This window comes from Gopherus evgoodei, chromosome 1, assembly GCF_007399415.2.
Source record: "Gopherus evgoodei ecotype Sinaloan lineage chromosome 1, rGopEvg1_v1.p, whole genome shotgun sequence".
Classification (NCBI taxonomy): Eukaryota; Metazoa; Chordata; order Testudines; family Testudinidae; genus Gopherus; species Gopherus evgoodei.
Window position 1 is genome coordinate 219,861,416 of NC_044322.1, and position 21,876 is coordinate 219,883,291.

General features: G+C 51.2%; 1 protein-coding gene, 1 non-coding gene and 1 pseudogene across 4 annotated transcripts in view; 1 reads left to right on the forward strand and 2 right to left on the reverse strand.

Moving 5' to 3' along the window:
- Positions 1 to 21,876, forward strand: part of LOC115636587 (zinc finger protein 154-like) — a 658,270-nt gene that overhangs the window by 470,087 nt on the left and 166,307 nt on the right. The window lies entirely within an intron of this gene.
- Positions 1 to 21,876, reverse strand: part of LOC115636545 — a 1,011,845-nt pseudogene that overhangs the window by 210,361 nt on the left and 779,608 nt on the right.
- On the reverse strand, positions 2,708 to 2,781 carry TRNAT-AGU. Its single transcript has one exon. It is a non-coding gene; the product is annotated as a tRNA-Thr (tRNA).

Consider the following 21,876-nt stretch of genomic DNA (forward strand, 5'->3'; position numbering starts at 1 on the left):
AGGGATGGGAGCTGGGTTTATTCTAAGTCCTGCAGCTGGGCTGCAGCCAGGCCTAGGAGACAACCTTCTTGGTTGACCTACTGGCCCAAAGTCACTTTGGCAGCATCGGACTTTCCCCAGAAATGCTGAGGGCGGGCCTGAGGGAGACTCACTCCTCCTCCCTATTGGTCAGGGCGGAAGAGGCGGCTGTAAGAGCAGCCAGGTTCCTAAGCTGGGCCTTCCAGTGTTTGAGGAGGATGGAGCTGACTGGGGTATGGTGCTGGCAAAATGCCTCAGGGTGCTGATGGGAGGAGCAGGCCAGGACATGGCTGGGAAGAGAGAGAAAGACCAGCAGGTTTCCTCTATTGTTTCCTGCTCTCCTTTTCTTCAGTAGTTTTTCCTCTGCATGAACGTGCTCAGTCTGTTTGTGAGCCTGGCTAGCTCAGTTGGCTGAGTATCAGGTTCAAGTCCCTGGTCAGACACTCAACTATTCCCCAAGGTCTTAAAAATCATTGTCTCTGGAGTCCTTCCTGATGTTACTTTTTCTCTTCAGGATTTTGCCTTTCTTAAGAAGGGGTTTCGTGTGCGGGATTGAAGGGGCAAGTTCCCGACACCCCTCCCTGTCGTCGCAGGCTGGAGAAATAAAGGCCTCTGGCCAGGGGTGGCCCTAGACTAGCTGTCAGCAACTGGCGCCTTAGGTGAACCCTGCAATCGGCATCCCCCGCAATCGGCGCCCCCTACTCCCAAACCCCAAGGGCAGATCTAGGCTGAGATTTTTTGGTAAATGGGGAAACATTTTGTCCCTTTTTTCCTTTTAATGTTTTTAAGCATTTTTGTGGGGTTTTTTAAAACAGAGGCTTAATAATTCGGTTTGTCCATCCGTCCATCTGTCCAACCAATGTTTCTTTCTCCATTCTTCTGTTTCTGGCTGCCACTTACTACAGCCATAACTTTGGTCTTGAACTTTATAGAGTAGTGAGGTACCTTAAGGGTTAAATGCTAAATACCAAACCCAAACAACACTAGTTACTTGTGTCTGGCAAAAAGTGTCTGGCAGTTTTGCCACTTCGGATGATTCAAATGGATTTTCAGTGGCATTATAAAAAAAGACCCCAACCAAACCAGTTCATCTCAAACCTTCAAAAGAAGAGTTTTACAAACCATGAGTGTCAGTTTAGGTCCTTAAAACCTTACATCATCACACACAAAGTTCTATTTTGCCTAACATCCCTTGCACTGTGATTACTCTTTTTTACACAACTGTATTCCGATTACACGTCCATCTTGTACAGCCAGAGACAGCCAGGGGCAGGCAAGTTAAGTTCCAATAGAAACCCCTGACATTCCTTTAGTGATTTTGATTACATTACCCAGTAGTCAAAAAATTTTGATGAGATTATCTCTCCACCAGCTGCCTGTAGCCATCCATTATAGACCATTTCTGTGGGAAAATGGCCCATTTGCCTTCAGAATAGCTGTAAAGATTTCTCGGGACAAAACATAGTGGTTGTAGTAGACACTCTACCTGACCCTCTTGTATAATTTATTTACCAAGCTTCCATCCAATGTGATTGCACAGAGCTGCACATACAATTACATTCACTGAAAGTGGAGCAACTGTCTCCAGAACCCACTGACGGGAGCCTTAAAGTATCTGCCAGTGGCAAAGGTACTTTTTAGGTACTGATATGTGCAGTGGCACATCTTTCATGGGAACCAGCTAGCGTGTGCATGGCCGGCATGTGCAGAGCAAAGGTTGCCCACGGGCGCTGTGTCAGGCTCTGGCACCGCATGAGATAATGGACCACTTTCTGGCAGCTGGTTTGTTTCCCTGGCAGGTGTAGGGACTTCTGGTTATATGATGGCGGCTGCCAGACTTGATTGGACAGGATTCTTTTCAGCTCACCTGAGACTTGTTCCTGGCTGAATGAGAGCAACCACAGGGTGCCAGCAGAACCAGCTGCAGCTGCAGCAAGGACACCCTCAGCAGAGGCCGCCGTATAGCAGGCAGGTGTCACAGGACACACTGCGCCGCCTGCTCAATGCCAGAGCATTGTATCACCTTTGCCAGAGCTGTTGTCAGCAACAAAGGCAGGTCCCTGCAGCAGTGGCTAACCGGGTTTCTGTGGCTGTTGACTGGCTAGCCGCGGTGGGAAAAGAAGTGAGTGACTAGCAGAGTGGAGGCGGGCATGGGCTGGGCTCTGGGGCCAGGACGGGCCTTGATTCCCTCCTGCTGGGCTTTGTTACTAGGCAGGAAGGGGTTTTCCATCAGCAACTGAGAGCGGTTGAGTTTTGTGTCCAGGCACAGTATCAGTTCCTCCAGGTTTCTGGTGAGCACACAGGGCCCTTAGCGGGTACTCAGGACACAGGATTGGCCTGGGAACCGTGCATTACTAGCGATTGTATTATTCCTGTTTTTGTATTTCCAATGGCATTTTTGGCTGGGATTGCATTGTGCTTTGTATAATGGGGTTTTCTAATGGAGCTGATATTTTAATTAACCAAAAAAAAAAAGACACAGGCTCTCATGTCACAGCAATTACAGCCTCCTTGCCCGTGCAATCACGTTTTCATCAGCTCCAGGGGAGTGATTTGATTCTCTCCAAGGTTCCTCTGCAAAGAGGCCTTTTCCATAACAAGCAATTACTTGGCTTGCTGACCCAGGTCTCTTCCGTTTCCTAGCAAGACATTGCAAACTCTGAGCAGAGGAGACAAAAAGCAGGCAGCAAGGCACCACTGGGAGTTGAACCCAGGATCTCCTGTTTACTAGACAGGTGCTTTAGCCAGCTAAGCCATGGCACCATCTTTGAGAAGGGTTTCACAACTGCTCCACTTAATGCTCCAAGACAACACATCCAAATTCCAAATAATTTCCTGCCAGACATGCCGACATCGTGCTGCCTGGCTCTCTGCACACAGAAAGCCACAGCCGAGGGGAGAGAAGGTTTCTACGGCACTCTTTTCCTGCTAGCAGCCGAGATTGGATAGGGGTTAGTTCGCTGCATTGTGGTCGCAGTAGCTTCGGCTCGACTCTGGGTGACAGTCACCTTTTCATCAGCTCCAGACTCACCATTTACCTCATTCCAAGACTTACCTACCAGGAAGGCTCCCTTTGTCTTGAACAAGCATTTACAGGATTGTCCGGGAAGGTCTTTTCTGTTTAGAGGCAAGAGATACCAAAAAGGGAGTCTGATAGATAAAGTTGGCTCCGCAATGAAAAACTGGTAGGCCAAGCTGGGAGCTCCTGGTTCCTAGAAAGACTCTTCAGCCAGCTCCTCTGGAAGGTCATTCTCTAGAGGCCTTGCAAGAACCACTGCTGATGCTCACTGAGAAAGAGAAGCCAATGCAGAGTTCTCCACTGCCTGCAGACATGCAGCTACTAGGAGCTCTGGGCACAGAGAGGCCCCTGCTAGCGGAAAAAGGCTTTGGCAGAGTGTGACACTCTGGAGTTCAAAGTAGCACCCTGGACCCCCCATGTTCACAGCTGTGCTGTGATTATGATATGCTTTGTACAAAACAGGCCTTGTTAGGTGTCATTTTAAAAGTCACGGTCCACTGAACATCACTCTCCTGTTGGATTGCATGTGCTATTGTTGTATGTGAAGTTACAAAGTGTGGCAGCAGGGAAAGAAAAAGAGGGTTTAAGTGCAGCCATTTACGTGTCAGAGACAGAGCAACTGTTGAGCTAAGTCTTAGCCTAATATTGTGGGACCTGTAGAAGCAGGGCCCACGTCAGAAGCAAGTGGAAAACAGCAGAGTAGTCAGTATGACCCAGCCTTGAGATAACAATGTTTGAGAAGAGAAAGTGAGAAACTACTGGACTAGATAGCAAATAGCCTAAATAATATGCAGATGTTTTTAATTAATGCACATCACACAGAGGTATAAATGCTTCTGTGATTTTGCTTGTACATTGGAGAAACTGAGGCACTTCCTTTGCAGTTGTTTGAATAAAGCTGTCTCTGATTTTGTTGCTTCCAACCTGAGAGTGGAGTTCGTTTCTTCCACACCCGTATTGCTCTCTGTGCATTCTGGAGCTATGGGGTGAGTGGGAAAGGCCCACAGCTAGCTTGTCAGTATCAACAAAGGAGCAGCCGACATCAGGACCAACGAGACTTGTTGGTGGCCCATCAAGAAGAATCCACTCTCCCAGAGACTTCTTGGCGAGGGCACAGTACACAATGGGGGCTACCTACCCCCCTACATCCCAGCAAGGGTCTTTCTAGTCCCACTTTAGAGTTAACCCAATTTGTAATCAGTCTTTGTCCCAGATTCCCTCCCTGAGCGGCACCAGCACATGCCTGGGCTCCCCTACTAGTGTTAAATCTGCCTTGAGCTGGGACCCAGCTTGGCAAAGAGCCTGCAGCCCCCTCTGTGCTGGAGGAGTGAGAGCAGCCCTGGCACTGGGCAAGGCAACCCTGAGGGTATGAACCCAACGGGCTTCTGAGACCCTGATCCAGAACTTCTGCCAGGCAGCTTGTGCTGCTGGGGCTTCTCTAGTCTCCAGTGAGGATTCAAAGCTTCTCTGCTCCAGGGGAACCCCTGGGGGAGGGAGGCAGGGCTCCTGCGGAATAAATCTTCCTGCTGGCAGAGCTCCGGTCCCCTCCTCATGGGCACAGGGCATCGCACACAGCACCCACCACATGCACACACCCCTTTGTGGGGAGAATCAGCTCTGGGATATTGGGGTCAAACCCTTCCCACCTTGTCCCTGCAAACCTTCTCCTGGCTTCAGTGAGCGAATGGGGGAGTGAGGGACTAGTGCGGTAACAGCAGCAGTGTGGCCGTGGGGCTTGGCCGGTGGCTGGGGCTAGTCGCCTGAGCATGAACCCAGTCGACCCCAGGAGATGGACCCAGGTCGCCAGCCCAACCCACCACATGGCTGCTGCCACTGCCCTGTTAGTGCGCGAGCTCCCACGGACCATGCTGGGGAGAGCTCCCAGCTGCAGGGTAGCTGCCCTTGAGTGCCTGGCAGGGCACAGCTCCTGGCTGACCTGTACTGCTGGGGCTAAGGGTGCTGGTTGACAGGGGGGCGTTGGCTCTGGGGTGGGACAACAGGATCACAGGAAATGAAACCAGTTCGGCCCACAGGGGAAGAGTTCAGTCCAGGGCCTGCTGCATTCTGGGAGCAGGGACGGTGCAGAGAAAGGGCAGAAACAGGGCAGCTTTGAACACTCTACGCAGAACTGCCTGTCCTGACCCGCAGCCCCAGTTACAGGAGGCTTTTAGCCATAGTTTTAATCAGGCCAATAAATTGAAACAAACCCCTGTTAAATCATTTCTCAGCCCGAGTCCTTCACCCACATTCCTTAGGGCATTGGGCCACCATGTGGGAGTTTCATTTCCCACTTCAATTTCACACAGCGACACAATTTCCTTTGCACAGTTCCATGAACAGCAAAACCCTCCTGCGTCTCTGGTCTGAGCCAGGGCATTCGATTCCAGTGAACCCTTCTCTCCTGCAATGGTGATGGTTAGACAGAGAGGACGTGGCACCTGCATCCCTGCCAGGGAGATATTGGCTCGGCTCTTTCTTTCTGCTGCTGTTATTAGTCCATGAAACATCAAGGGTGGAATGCAAGGCTGAGTTCATGCACCAGCCCCCTGAAATATTTCAGTGCCCCCAGAGAAATCCTGCCCCCGGCTATTGGAATGATGTGCTGGAGGTTTGAATGGGAAAGAGACTGTCTGAATTGTCAGAGTGGGGAATGAACAACAATCTACAACAATGTCATTAATACAAACACACTCTCATTCTGCTCCAGCTGGAAGGGAAATGGGCAGGAATTCTCACTGTTCACCCATGGACACACTTACACTGATGCGGAGCCGTGAGTGTACTGGGGAAGCTGGTCTGAGCAAACAATTTGAAGTGCCAATTCAGTGAGAACAGAATCATCATATAGTGAAGCATGTGTACATCAAGTAGTTGTGGCTGAGTGGTTAAGGCAATGGGCTAGAAATCCATTGGGGTTGCCCAGTGCAGGTTTGAATGCTGCTAACTCCACAAGCACTGTATTGTTGTTGTTGTTATTATTTCACTCTTAGTGCCTGAGCATCCACAGTGCAAACTGGAGCCAGGCCTAGTTTCACTCCGTTTACACGTAAAACGCTGCTGTGGCACTGCTGTAGCACTTTGGAGTAGACAGTGACTGGAGGGGTTTTCCCATCCCTGTAATAGCTACACTGACAGAACAATTCTTTTTCTTTAGCACTATCTAACCAGGGCTTAGGTCACCTTAACTATATGGGTTGTAGGGGTGGGTTTTTCACACCCGGAAAGATGTTGCTCTGCCAGTTAAGTGCCCAGGGTACACCAGCCCTTAGATCCCTCTTGGTATTTCAATGCAGGCACTGACCTGTGAGAGGAAAACATCAGCTCACAAACACAGAGGCTGAATTCTCCACATTTAATCTCGCTGCACTTTCCAGAAAGTCACAAAATTCAATTCATTCTTGCTAGGACAGAGAAAAAATAAGTGACACTAAGAGTCTGGTTTGGTTAAATAAAATTAACTTAATATAGTAAAAATCTGTACTGACTCCTCTAACTAACACCATAGAATGAAATAGGAACAGAGACAAATCTTGTCAGTGATGACTAATTTCGCAAATGATCTTCCCATTATTAATTTCCACACTGCCCCCACTGGAGGTCTGGGCATCTCCAATGTCATTGCTCTGCATTCACCTTCCCCTTAGAATTGTTCTCGGACATTTGTCTTCCTCTGCAGCATGGGGCACGGGTCACTTACTGGAGGATTCCCTGCACCTTGAGGTCTTTAAGCCATGATCTGAGGACTTCAATAACTCAGACATAGGTTAGGGGTTTGTTACAGGAGTGGATGGGTGAGATTCTGTGGCCTGACTTGTGCAGGAGGTCAGACTAGATGATCAGAATGGTCCCTTCTGACCTTAACTCTATGAATCTATTCCCAAATTTGGAAAACTGTGCAATTCAGAATGTGAATAGTGACCTTGTTTCCTTCCTGCACCTGCTCTACATTGCTCCATAGCAGCTTCTCCACCTGCAGAGTCACCCCAGCACTGCAGTGCAGCCACCCAGGGTTCAGCAGGGCCCCTGGCAAGGACCGTGGGTGCAGCTAACAGCCCAGTGTGCCTGGCAGTGAGTCAGCTGTCAAAAAGCAACTCTCCCCCCCCAGAAGTACAGAGACAGAATTCCCCAACTTTAACATCAAGACCTCCTGTAGAAAGCCACGTGTCAGTTGTATTTTCATAGAGAGATGTAAAAATCAAGTGACACCAACTTTTAAGTTGAGTAAATAAAGTTGAGGAGACAGTTATTAACCTCACAAAAATATGCTAAAGATCCCTCAACATAACACCTGAAGGTGAAATATGAACAGAGACAAACCTTGTCAGCAAAGGTTCATTTCCCAAACAATCTTCAAAATGTTGCTAATTCCCACTCCTCCTCCATAGGAGCTCTGTGCAGTGTAACTGTTCTGCAGGCAGCTTCCCATTAAATGCTGTTGTGGGACATGCTCAGACTTTGAAATGTACAAACAGAATTTGAAGAGCAAACATAGCTACCCACACCAGGCAGGATTTGAGTGTTTTGTCCCTGTTACTTACTCAATAGTACAGATGCCCTGAGCAGACTCCAGGCTCTGCACCTGAGGGATCCTGGCACAGGGGCTGGGGGAAAGAATTGTAGGTTCTGACCTGTGCTTTAGAGAGGAGGTAATTACTGAAGAAGACATTGTTGACTCCTCTGGGCTGGAATTCTACAGGGCAAATGTGAGAGTAAAGCCATTTGGTTAAGGAAAGCAAGTGCCCCAAGTGAGGTTTGAACTCACAACCTCAGCATAGCATCTCTTAGGACTGCTTTGTAAGTACAGGGTGCTAACCAACTGTGCCATTGGAGCACCAGTTAACTATGATTTGCCAAGATGCCCTAGGTTGATAAAGGCAAGGAGTGACCCCAAAACATTCTCAGTGGAGTTGAGAGCAGGTAGCGACAAGTCATGGTACTTGGTGGGGTGGATTCTTCTTAAGGGTTCCAGGCACCATCTGATCCTTTTGTTCTTCTCTGTGTAATAACAGAGCTGATTAAGACTATGTAGAGTCTTGCTGAAGACCAACAGATCTGAAATCACTGATAACCAGGTCTAAGCATTAGTCCTACTTTGGGACAGTGTCTCTCATGCTAGAAAGTGCCGAGTCTGCGCTAGCAGTGAGGCTCCCTCACTAACAGCTGAAATCAGGGAGAGCTGTATGAAGTGCAGGGACCCAGGGGTGCCTCAACAACACCCCAGGACTTTTAAAAGTGAGAAGGCTCTACCTTGCCACTTTGTAATGACTGTAAGGGCAAGTGAGGGTGGGGAGGGGACGGAGAGCAGTGACCGGGAGGCAGGGTCTTGGGAGAAGAGGCACCGTAGGAGCAGGGCCTTGGGGAAAAAGGGTGGTGCAGGGGCGTGGCCTTGAATGGAAGGGATAGGGCTACTGTTCGGGCTCTGGTGGCCGCTACTTTTAGGCAGGGCCACCCAAGGGGGGGGGCAAGTGGGGCAATTTGCCCCAGGCCCGGGGCCCTGCAGGGGTCCCGCGAGCCCTGGCCAAGAATCCCTTCCCTGGATAGAGGTGACTTTTTAATTTTTACTCACACGGTGGCGGTCTGGGTCTTCGGCGGCACTTCGGCAGCAGGTCCCTCAATGCTGCCGAAGATGCGGAGTGAGTGAAGGACCCGCCGCCACTGAAGACTCAAAGCACCGCCCAGGGAGTACAAGCACCATAGCAGGTGGCGCCTTTTTTTATGTCCACTGTCCTGCTTTGCCCCAGGCCCTCAAATCCTCTGGGTGGCCCTGCTTTTAGGGATCCTGTTCCACTCCTGGTGGGACCACAAGACATCCCAGAGCAGAGAGGGTGGTCAGCCGAGTGGTGACAAGGTGGAATGGCAAGTGGCCGGTAATGTGGCCAGACAGCGGAGGGAGAAAGGGGCTTTCCCCCAAGGAGGTGAGAGGTGAACTCTGGGTTTTCATTGACCCAGGACAGCAGCTGTGGGTGACGTGCAGTGAAGGGAGGGGCACATCCAAAGAGCTTTTAGTGTCTGGATTTAAGAGCCTGAGGCAAAAGGCCACTGCCCAGCGCACTGTGGGTGGATGTTTTGCTCATAGTGTTGTGTTATGAATCCCGATTGTGGTGTTTTCCCAAGTTAATACAAGGTGATTTTCCTCCTTTTTATTAAAGTTTATTTTCTACACTCAATGTGTGTGAGTGGGGAAAGTATTGCCTCTTAGAGGCACCCAGTGGCGGCTTAGTTTCCCCAGGTTACTGGGTGGGTAGTTAAGCAGATTGTGTGTTGTATTGTTGAAAAGGAGCCCCAAGCACCCGAACAGGGAATTGTAACTTCAACCTTCAGAGTAAGAGCCAGAGGTGCTGCCAGCTGAGCTAGCCAGGCCGCCTAAATGTTTTAACTCCTTTCACCGCAAGAGCAAACACTGGGTACTTCTGTGCTTCTCAGCAGCTGGGAAAAAGCCTATTTGGGGAAATATCTCCTGCCCCACTGCCGAAAGGAGCCCCTTGAGTGGGAGCAGTAAGAGACCCCACTGAGGGGCTGGTCCTGCTTTCCTACCACCTTGTGATGCTGGCAGCAGAACGAATGCTGGTCTGTGGGTGGCCTTCTGTGGGGGTTCGGTATGCTAAGAAGCAGGGAGCAGACTGGCCGGGTGTCTTTGTGGCTGTCTGCTGGCCACGCATTGGCATGGTTCTCCCCTCCTATTGGTTCCTCTGTGGCTTTTAAGTCTTCCCTTGGAGCTGTCAGCACCAGCCACCTCTGCTCTAGGTGCCCAGAGCAGGAAAGACATGTTAGGCTCCAGCCTGGAACCCTCCCTCCCTCCTGCCTATGAAGCCTGGCCCTGGCACTCCTTCTTTTAAATGCCATGTGGACAAGAGGAAGAGTGTGGCAGCTGCAGGGTCCAAAGTTGTGGACATCAAGTGAAGCAGTAAGAAACAACCATGTGGTCAACCCACAGGAATCTCTAGCCAGACTGTTAAGTTCTAGGACCCCAACCTATAGCTGCCAGCACATTGAACCAGCTAGATCAAAGACCTATCTCCAATGGGCATCAGTAACCCAGCAAGAAGGCAGCCAAGCACATTGGGCTCTAGGAGTCCCACTGAAATTTGAACTCAGATTCCACAATTCAAAGTCCTGAGTACTGCCTATTACACCATGGGATCTGCAGCTGTGTTTGCTTCTAGACCCCTCTGACTCTCAGCTGGCTGGTGTGCACTCTGCACTTATTGCTTCCCACCTGCAGCTTCTTCTTGTAGGACTCTCTCTCGTCCTCCATCGACTGTGGTCCTGCCCCCTTCTTGGTCTCCATTCTCTGCAGGCTGCAAAAATGTCAGGGGAGGCCGCCCCTCCCTTCACTCGGAGCTCCTGCTCATATCGGCCAGCTGCAGCCTCATCTCCTGGAATTCGGCCAGCTGTCGTTTGATCCCTCACTTTCACAGGCCTTGGGAGGCAGGCCAGTCCTCGTCCACAGACAACCTGCCAACTTTAAGCATATTGTCACCAGCAACCACACACCACACCATAGTAACTCTAACTCAGGAACCAAGCCATGCAACAAACCTCAATGCCAACACTGCCCATAGATCTACACCAGCAACACATAGTGAATGGCTAGCCAACTACAAAAGCAGTTTCTCCTCCCTTGGTGTTCGCACCTCAACTGCTAGAAGAGGTTCTCATCCTCCCTGATTGAACTAACCTTGTTATCTCTAGACTGATTCTTGCTTGCATATTTATACCTGCCTCTGGAAATTTCCACTACATACATCTGATGAAGTGAGTATTCACCCACGAAAGCTTATGCTCCAAAACATCTGTTAGTCTATAAGATGCCACAGGACTCTTTGTCACTTTTTACAGATCCAGACTAACATGGCTACCCCTCTGATATATGATCAGAGCGGCTGGTGGGAGAAGTGCATGTTAGAAGCCCTCTGTCAACTCAGTTGTGGTTTTCTGTGCACAGAGAGCCAGACACTTCAAGATGTGCAAGTCTTGAGGGAAATGGAGAACATCTGTACTTTGGAATTTGAAGGGTTGTCTTAGTCCATCAAGTGGAACAATTGCACCCAAACACTCATAGCAGGCACCATGACTTAGCTGGCTAAAGTGCTTATGTAGTAAACAGGAGATCCTGGGTTCAACTCCCAGTGGTACTTTGTTGTATGGCTTCTGTCTCCTCTACTCACATTTTCCTCCATCTTTCTAGGAAACAGAAGAGACCTCCCTTGACAATCCAAGAAACTGCTTGCTAAGGAAAAGGCTTCCTTGGAGAGGAGCACTGGAAAGAATCAAATCACATGCCTGGAGCTGATGAAAAGGCTGCTGTGACTGGCATTGCCAAGATAGTTGCTTTGAGTGCAATTGCGGCAACACAAGCCTGGGCCACACATCTTTGTGATTTGCTGGGGATGGCTACGCCATCTCTGCAGGTTATGCAGGAAATGGAGAATTAGTCTCCTGTTACTTTCCTTTTGATTGTCATTGATGAAAAATTGAGCAGTTAGGAGAAAAGTTCCAGAGATCAGTACCGGATTTACCATGGCACCAATGGCTCCATAGCACCAGGTCCACGCTCAGAAGGGGCCCATAGCACTCACTTCCTCCCCTCTCACAGCACTGCAAGAGCAGAGCCTCGGAGCAGCAGGGACCTAGCCTGGGAACTGAGAACCCAAGAAGCCCAGGGAGCTGTAGTTCCTTGACCAGATCTCTGCCTATAGAGCTGGCCCTGGAGCAGGGAAGGAACTACATTTCCCAGCATTCCCTGGCAGCTAGCCACAGGAAAGGGAGTGGGGGGGCACTGAGACCCCATGCACCGTAGCTTGCTGTAGATGGAGAGTTGGTTGCTAGAAGGGGGTGGCAGTGTGAATGGGGAACTAGTGTGCCCAAGGAGTAGGAGGCTTTGGCCCAGATATCACCCTCAGGGGACTTCCCCAGGCTGGATTAGGGATGTGGTGTGACGTCGCCCAGCAGCCCCCAAAGAAGGAATTGGGTGGACTCAATGGATAGTGCCCCTCTCTGTCTGAAGCCTAATGAGGGAGATACATGGATCCCACCAGAAATTAAAATGAAAAGTAAGGGAGGGGAGGCTCTACTAGACGGGTGGGCAAACTTTTTGGCCCGAGAGCCACACTGCAGTTGCAAAACTGTATGGAGGGCTGGGTAGTGAAGGCTGTGCCTCCCCAAACAGCCTGGTCCCGACCCCCTATCTGCCCCCTCCCACTTCCCACTTCCTGACTTCCCCCCTCAGAACCCCTGACCCATCCAACAGCCCCTGCTCCTTGTCCCCTGACTGCCCCAACCCCTATCCACACCCCTGCCCTCTGATAGGCCCCCTGGGACTCCCACGCTTATCCAGCCCCCCTGTCCCCCTACCCCAATCCACACCTCCTCCCCCTGACAGGTCCCCCAGGACTCCCAGACTTATCCAACGCCTCTGCTCCCTGACCACCCCCCAGAACCTCCAGCCCGTCCAACCACCCCCTGCTCCCTGACTGACCCCCAGGACTCCCCAGCCCTTATCCAACCCCCTGGCCCCAGCCCCCTCACCATGCTGCTCAGAGCAGCATGTCTGGCAGCTGTGCCATCTGGATGGAGCTGCTTGGTAGAAGTGCACAACCCTGCCACCCAGAGCGCTGCCCGTGCCGCGGTGTAGCAGCAGGGGAGGGGAGACAATAGGGGAGAGGTCGGGGGCTAGCCTCCCTGGCCGGGAGCTCAAGAGCCAGACAGGATGGTCCCATGGGATGAATGTGGCCCGTGGGCCATAGTTTGCCCATCTCTGCTCTACTAGAGGATCTGGGCAGCTTTAGACACAGTACAAGGCACATAAGAGGCTTTCCACGTCTGAGGTATGGAAGCAGAAACTGGCTTTTCCTTTCCAGATTTATCCAATATTCAGAAAGGGAATCTAGCACCTGCCTTCCAGATTTGAACACTCTCAACATTAAGGAGTCCTCAAGCTCAATTTGGGCAGCTGCTACTTCATTTCTCCCAAATCAAATATGCTGATCCACTGTAACTTGCTGTAGAAAAAGTAGAATAAAATTGAGCAACAAATGCTGTGGTCTTCTCAGTGCTAACTAGGACTGGAATTGCTATTTTCAACATCCACTACCATTTTGTTTTAGTTTGGTTTGTTGAAAAGGAAGACAGTAATATTGCATTGCCCAGTTCCCCATAGAAAGGAAGAGCGGAACAAAAGAATAACAAAGGCATCTCAACTTTTCCTCATTTATGTAGGACAGTCTTATAAGATGGATCCAGATATCCTCCAATCACACAAGCTGAACATTGTTCCACTTCACCGCAGTTCTGGAACCATGTGGGCACCAGTCCTGTCTGTGTTCTGTGCACATCCCAAACTCCTACTGAACTCAGCAGTGCCCTGTTTTTGTGACTGTCCCACCTGATATGTTCAGCCCTTGTAAGCGAAGCAGGTTCACATTTAGTAATTGGGTGGGAAGCCTCTCAGAAAGCATTAGCTGCTGTAGGAGGTGTTGCTTATTCACTAGGATGATGTGAGACCTTCCTGTTACGCTAGTAAACCAGTGCCGCACAGAATGCACTTTGCTTCTAGAGTCTAGAATGGGCCCTTTGCTTCTATACACAGGCCATTAAAGATAATGAAAAGACTCCCACTCACTTCAACAAGCTTTGGTCAGAACTGGTTATACACACGGTAACTCCACTGTCTTCACAGGGTCCTGGTCCCACAGCGCAGGGGGGGCATGTGAGCTTGTTGCAGAGCTGCTGCTCAGGGATGGGAACCTCCTGGCACCCCAGCCTCCAAAATCATTCAGGCTGCACTTTCTGCACGACTATGTGCTAGCTGAGGGGTGCGTAGGTATTGGTGGCCTCTGCTGCAGGTGATGGGCATCTCAAGTACTTAAAGCCATGCCCCAGATGAGGGAAGTGCCTAACTCCAGAGTCTGCAGCTGCCTAGGGCTAGGGCTGAGGATTTAGAGTCCCTAGTGCCGCCATAGCAAGGTTCAAGCATGCTCAGCCTTGGAATTGCCACCCCCTCCTGCGGCTAGTAGCTGCAGCTGTCTAAGGCTGGCCATTAGCAATTGGCCCCATGGCTAAAGCCAGAGAAGCTGCAGGTGGCTCTGTGACAAATGGGGGCCAGTAAGCTAGAGCAGATAAAGAGACTGGAGTTAACCTCAAGGAACAGAGGTCACCAGCAGGAAAGGAATGTCAAGGGAAGCGGGAGCAGATCAGGCTTGCAGAGGGAGAATAGCCCCAGCTGGTTGGGAAGCATGTCCAGGGTAGAAAGGAAACTAGTATGGGGAGAGGTGGTGGTGATCACATAGCAAACTAGCATGTAGATGGGAACAGAGGGAGAAGAAGGCTGGTGACTTCAGATTTCCAAAGGCTAAGTCCTCACTTTGGGGAAATGGTGTTTGCAGGTGACTTGCTCACATGGCAGGATGGGTGCTGAGCGAGGGATTTGTCAGAACTGATCAGGTATCTGCTGGCTGTGGAATTCTGAGCTGAGATTAGGACCACATGCTGTGACTGGTGACATAGGGGGGTACTGGAGACATGGCTAGAGAAGGTCTGAATGAGGAAGGAGATAAATCTATGGGGAGTTGCTCTGATCACTATGAAAGTTGTGCTCCCTGTGGACACTAGTAAACCCACATGGGAGTACAGCTCAGTGAGAAGAACTGGAGGCTGAGGGAGCTGTGTATGGCAATGCATATAGTCATGCAGAGGTGTGTGGTAAAAATGTCTCTGAGATTCAGTACTGGGTATACGATGGCACTGCCACACCAGGCCCACACTCGGAGCCCACAATGACTACATGGAGGCCCACAAATACGTTTGTTGCTGAGGCGCACAAAAGGTTAATCTGGCCCTAAGTCCAGATGGTGGAGGATGGGTGCTATGAGCTCCAGGGGAAAAGACAGCAGAGTGGTGTAGCAGCAGTGTGCTGGGCCCAGACGCCAACAGGTCAAAACCCTTCTCTGCCATGCAGGGGCTTGTTTCTTTTTACTCTGGGCTTTCAAGCGAAACAGTGACCAGCAGAGCACCAAAAGCCTAGGCTGTGAGGCAAGAGGTGGCTAAGGTGAGGTGGTGGCGGCCTGCCAGGGAGCTCCCCGCCACCTCTGGCTACCTGGGCTAAAGGCAAGAGGCAGGCCTGGGCGTGGTGAGGGCCTCCTGTCTTGGCCTGAGGTAGCAGTGCTTCCTCATCCCCTTTTCCTACCCACAATGGCAGGTGGCTGCTGAGGGAGAACACGAGGGAGGCTCTTGGGACACTAGGCAGCTATGAAGATTTTGCATTTGGATTAAGCCCAAGAACCTGGTGGGGCTGCTTGGAGACGGGGATTTTGTAGCGCAGCCCCCACACTCTTCCAGCCAGCAGGTGACCCCACTGTGTCCAAGAGGGAGCCTTTGAGGTGGCAAAAAGGGGATTTCCCGACTCCCAGCAGACCTTGAGGAGCCCACGAGGAGCCTTCAGTGCCATCCCTGGGGGAGCATAACCCCCCCTCCTTTCCATTAACAGCTGATCTTACTGACCCATGATACCACAGAGAAACCTACCAGCAGCTAGTTTGCCAGGGCGGTTGCCCAGCACCCTGCAACGCTTCCTGCCAGTGCCAGAGCTCACCAGGTACTAGCCTGGAGCCAGGGCCACTAGGTGCTGCTAAAGAAAAGCCAGCAGAGGGACACAGTGAAAGTGTCCTGTGCCCATCACACAGAGCTCGATTAATCAAAACCCTCTTCTGCCAGCACCGGGCCTCCTTCTTCTTACACTGGGCCTGCAAGCGAGGGAGTGGCTGCCACACCGCCAAGAGTCTAACCTGTGTGGCAGGAGGCGGCTGACGCCTGCAGCCTGCTGGGGAGCTCCCAGAAGTTATTAATGAACAGAGACTCCCAAATACCCTTAGTAACAAGGGGTTGGGGTTCCCCAAGGCCAATAAGGGGGTCACTATGTCGGCCTTATAATCCTGGGTGTCAGGTCGCAAGTCTAGGGGCTTGGCTACACTTGCAAGTTAGAGCGCATTAAAGCAGCCTTGGGCTCCCTAATTCCTGAGGTGTCCACACTGGCAAGGCACATGGAGCGCTTGGGCTCTGCAGCTGGAGCGCTCTGGGTAATCCACCTCCATAAGAAGCATAAAGCTCGCTCTGCCTCAGCTGAAATGCCTGGGTGTCAGAGTGGATGACGTGTTGCGTTACTGCACTTCGATTGGCCTCAGGAAACATCACATAATCCCCTGAAGTCAAGTGCCCACTATGGTCATTGTTTTGAAATCGGCTGCAGGCATGTGGATATCCCCTTTCAAAGCTCTGTTTCTGACAGCCAGCTGCTTATCGGCTCTGGGACAAAGCAACCATCAGTGTGGAATGCTGCTGCTGTTGTGAGTGTATGTGTGTGAGAGGGCGGTCTGCTGCTGTCCGAACACACAAGACAGCATGCTGACACACTCTCAGCCCCCCAAACACACTGTCTCTCCCCCTACATACATACAACACGCTCCCTGTCACACACCACCCCTGCCCCCCATTTGAAAAGCATGTTGCAGCCACTTGCACACTGGGATAGCTACCACAATGCACTGCTCTTTGTAGCATTGCAAGAGCTGCTAATGTGACCACTCCAGTGTGCTTGCCGCTGACAGTGTAAACACACGGCAGCGTTTTCCCTGCTGTGGTTTAACTCCCAGCGCTCTACATCTGCAAGTGTAGCCAAGCCCTAAATTTGCCAGACCAACCTAACTCAGTAACTGCCCTCCCACACACACACACACCATTTGCAGTGAGTAGGGGCACAGTGAAGCACACACCAGACTTGCTGGCTCAGCCTTGTGCATGCTGGGGTGGCCACCTCCCCATTGATGAGACCTGGTCCCACTATCTCCATGGAGATCCAGTCTGCCCTGCTGCCATCCCTGTCTGTGTTGTCTTCTCTAGCAGTTGACTGGAAGGTGTGCATTGGCCACATGCCATGTAGCTGTGTTGTCTTGAAGGGTGAAAGCAGAAGGAATGGTGCCTTCATAGCTCACTCAATATTCCATAACATAGTTAAGGAAAATATTTCTCAATGAACTCTCAGTAAAAGATCAGAAACAGCCAGTGTCTGCAACAGTCTATGAGCATTGGTATTTTCTTGAAATTTGCCATACCAAACTAACTAACACCTAACACCCGTTTGAAGTTCTTCTTTTGACTCTGTTGCTAATTCTCAGGGTCTGCTTTGTCTCCAGGCAGATCCATTCTCTTTCAGGACTGGCCTTGCTCATTCTGTCTGTTTCTTTAATTGAGGTGTCAGAGTAAACACTCCCCTTCCCTCTATTCTCAGACAAACACTAGTATTAACTGTTTGCTACTGATGGGTCTAGAAAGCATTTGTGGAGTGGAAGATGCTGTTTCTGGGGGATTGTTCCCAAGATCCAGTACTTTGTGTTCAAATGTCTGCCAGCTTTGTTGGTGAAAATAACACCAAGGCTTCTTTGCAGCATAGAAAAAGTTTTTCACCCCAAATGGGACTTGAACCCACAATCTTTGGCTTCAGAAATCAATACCTTATCCATTAGGCCACCGGGGCCCTGAAGAGCTGTAGAAAGAGGGATGCAAATTCCCTCTCATAATTGCAGATTCCTCATTCACTCAGAAGCCAAATACCCCATTTAATCGCCTTACAGAAATGTCTGCATCCCCAGGAAGCAAGGCAACTGGGCAGGTCGCTGACAGAGCTGAGCACCACCTTTCTGCCAGCCATTTTGAGAGAAGAATCCCATCCCAGAGTCACCCCTCTCTCCTTCAGCACCTCCATGTCTGTGGCTCTGAGCGGTAGTAGGATGATTGGGAGACTAATCCAGGGCTGGTAGTGGGATAAAGTCAGCCTGTAAGGAGTAACCAGGTGCAGCAGACCCAGGGTGAGGCTGTGGGCTGCTGGTTGGTTGTTAGGATCTGAGCTCTAGATCAAAGCTGCACAGTGACCTGACCCCAGAGTTATAAGGCAAACATAGTGACCCCCTTACTGGCCCTGGTGAACCCCAAACCCTTGTTTCTAAGGGCATTTAGGAGTCTCTGTCCCTTAATAACTTCTGGGAGTTCCGCTGCGGGCATCATCTGCCTCACAGGTTAGACTCTTGGCACTGTGCAAGCCGCCCTCTTTCTTGCAGGCCCACTGTAAAAAGAAGGAGGCCCAGTGCTAGCAGAAGAGGGTTTTGATTAATTGACCTCTGTGTTATGGACACAGGACGTTTCCACTCAGTAGCATAGCTGGGGGGGAGCAAGGGGACCAGCTAAGGGAGTCGGGTTCCTCTGGTGGGGGTGTGGAGCAGCTCTTCATTTTCCTGTTCGCACTCCTCTCTGATGTGAAAATTGGGGAGGGGAGGCAGAAGCCCCACTTCCCTCCCAAAATGTCCGGGGGGGAAGCCAGGACAACAGAGTTGGGTGGCAAGTGGTGGCCAGACTCTCACCACCAGGGTCTAGTCTAGCTCAGGGTCCAGCTCAACTTCCTACCCACACTACTGGTCCCCAGTCCCCTTCCACTACTAGGTGAACCTGGGCACTAAGGCAGGAATGGGGTGAGGAAGCAAGTCAAGCTGAGCAAGGCAGGCAAAAGCGAGTCTTGTCTTCATGGGCCGCTCACAATGACGTCCTTTTTGTGTGCAACTGTTGCAAAAACATGCCGGGCAGAGAAGCAGTGGGCCAAAATGCTGCCATGCAGGGGCCAAAGTAGCTCAGTTGGGAGAGAGTTAGACTGAAGATCTGAAAGTCCCTGATTCAATTCTGGGCTTTGACAGGCCCATTCATTCCCTTTTTGTGGAGGGGGGGCTTGTTTTCTGGGAGGGCAGCAGCACCTTTACCTGAGGCAAGTACCTGATTTTGAGCTCCCCAGCAGCACAACAGAGAGCATGGGCTTCTTCCCCTAGCTGGCCTATCTGACCTATAACAATGAGAGATGGGAGCTGTCTTCCCCACATGACTTATTTGTCAATCCAAAATGGCAGGAACAGAGTGAGGCAGGATGGCCCTCAGAGATAGTGCCAGAGGGGGCAGGGACTTGGGAGGAAAGCTCCTCTGCAAAGCTGAGTGATGACAGTACTGGGGAAGGGGCATCTGGCACGTGGAATGTGGCAGGGATTCAGAGGCCCAAGAGGAGGCACTTGATGTTAAGGTGTGAAAGGAAAGATCTATGGTAGGAACTGGCTCCCTTCCTCTGGACCACACGGTCTTTGGTGTTGGGGCTGATTTTTATTGTGTCAGCTGGCCTGAGAACCAATGGTCCCGTTTTCTCGACCGTCAGAGGAAACGTTTTTACAATGAGCACTACTGGTCACAGGTCTGTAGCGAGATCATCTTAGAGGACTTGTTTCTCCGTAATGGAACCAGTGGAGGGCGGGCGGTAGCCTCCTACTCCACTGACCCAAGCTCACACCAGCCACAGAGGGGGTACACCTTTCTGCGGGGACCAGGAGTTGCATTGACCAGATTTACGTGAAGGAGAGCGCATCGACAGCCCAGTGCAGGGTGGTGCCTGTGGACTGTTCGGATCATGCAACTCTTACCGTGTGCTCAATGTGGGCAATTCCCTGACCCAGGGCAGAGGATATTGGAAGTCGAGCATCTAGAGCTTGCAAGATAAAAGACCAGGGGGGTGAGGCCTGGCAGTGTTGTCAGAACGGGAAAGCATAAGAGGGTTCTATGGCAACCAGGGGGATTGGTGGCAGTCAGTGAGAGAGGGGTTGGCAGCTTTGTTCCAGCAGTCGGGCAAACAACGCAACATTAAAGAAACCAATAGTGCCAAGTCCTGCAGCACCGCCTGTGGGATTTCCACAAGAGCATCCAGGCAGGGGAGCCAGTCAGTGTGTGACTGTACGACCGGATCAAGCGACAGCTGGCTTAGTTCCAGGAGATGAGGCTGCAGCTGGCTGATATGAGCGGGAGCACCGAGTGAAGGGAGGGGGTGGCCTCCCCTGACATTTTTGCAGCCTGCAGGAAACAAGGACAAAGTAGGGGGATGCGGGGACTCAGGGCAGGCCCCACGGATGCGGTAGATCAGGATTATAGTTGATGGAGGAGGAAAGAGAGTCATGCGAGAGGAAGCCACTGGTGGGAAGAACAGGAGGCTTTTAACTGGGGGATCCAGTGTTTGAGCCCTAGTTTTAGCAGCTGGCTTTTAAGCTGCTGTGCATGCTAGTCACCAAACGCATCCTGGGCGTGTCCAGAGCCATACATGGATTCCCAGAAGCCATAGCAATTTCCTGGAAAGGCCCCTCTCTCCTGCTGAGATCTTAGGAAGCAGGATAGAAGCCCACATCTGCAGGAGCAGGCCCAGAAAACACAGTCTCTGGTTGGCAGGAAGCGCTGTGGGGCCAGGTGCTGAGAAAGCCGAGGGGAGAAGAGAGCAGGAGCAGCTGCAGAGAAGCTGTGAGTGCAGAGTGCAAACCTGCCAGCTGAGGGTCACAGGTGTCTAGAGACTGTGACACCATCTCGTCTGTGGCATAAAGTTCAGCTGTCAGAACAGTGAATAGTGCAAGCTGAGCTCAGATCTCAGTGGGACTCTGGGACCTGCTGCGTCATACCTAAGCATAGTTGGAGTTTCAAAGCTTTGTCTTGCTGTTTCAAATGATGTGGGAGCCAGTGTTTTGCCTGCTGGCTGTTGTGAATGTGCACCAGAGGGGATGCCAGATCCACCAGACTGGCCTTGTCTGGAGCCCTACAGGGAGGGATGGGAGCTGGGTTTACTCTGAGTTCTGCAGCTGGGTTGCAGCCAGGCACAGAAGGCCGCCCTCGTGGTTGACCTACTGGCCCAAAGTCACTTCGGCGTGTTGGTCTTTCCCCAGGAATGCTGAGGGCGGGCCTAAGGGAGGGACACTCAATCCTCCTCCCTATTGGTTAGGGTGGAAGAGGCGGCTGTAAGAGCAGATAGGTTCCTGAGCTGAACCTTCTAGCATTTGGGGAGGTTGGAGCTGACTGGGGTGTGGTGCTGGCAAAATGCCTCAGGGTGCTGACGGGAGGAGTAAGCCAGGGCTGGGACTGGGAAGAGAGAGACCAGCAGGTTCCTCTATTGTTTCCTGCTCTCTTTTTCTTCAGTAGTTTCTCCTCTGCATGAACTTGCTGACTTTATCTGTGAGCTGTGCCAGCTCAGTCAGCAGCGCATTAGACTTTTAATCTGAGGGTTCAGGATTCAAGTCCCTGGTCAAGCAATCAACTATTCCCCAAGGTCTTAAAAATCTCTGTCTTTGGAGTCCTCCTTGGTGTTACTTTTTCTCTTGAGGATTTTACCTTTCCTAAGAAGGGCCTTTTGTGTGTGGAATTGAAGGGGCAACTTTCCAACACCCCCTCTGTCCTCACAGGCTGGATCCTGCCCCTCTCTGGGGAGGGGTGGCCCTAGACTAGCTGCCAGCAACTGGTGCCTGAGGTGAACCCTGCAATCAATGCCCCCCGCCCCCAAGCCCCAAGGGCAGAGCTAGGCTGATGCGCAGCCATGAGTGTGCTGGGGAAGCTGGTCTGAGGAAAAAATTTGAAGTGACAATTCAGTGAGAGCAGAATCATCACATAGTAAAACACCCCTACATTAAGGAGTTGTGCCTGAGGGGTTAAGGTGATGGGCTAATAATCCAATGGGGTCACCCCACATAGGTTCAAATCCTGCCAACTATGGAAACAGTAGACTGCTCAGTACCTGAGCATCCACTGGAGCCAGATCTAGTTTCACTCTGTCTACACTTAAAATACAGCTATAGCACTTTGGAGCAGACAGTGACTGGAGGGGTTTTCCCATCCCTGTAATAGCTACACTGATGGAACAATTCTTCCTCTTCTTTAGCACTATCTAACCAGGGCTTAGGTCACCCTAACTATATGGGTTAGGGGGTGGTTTCACACCCTCAGAGATGTTGCTC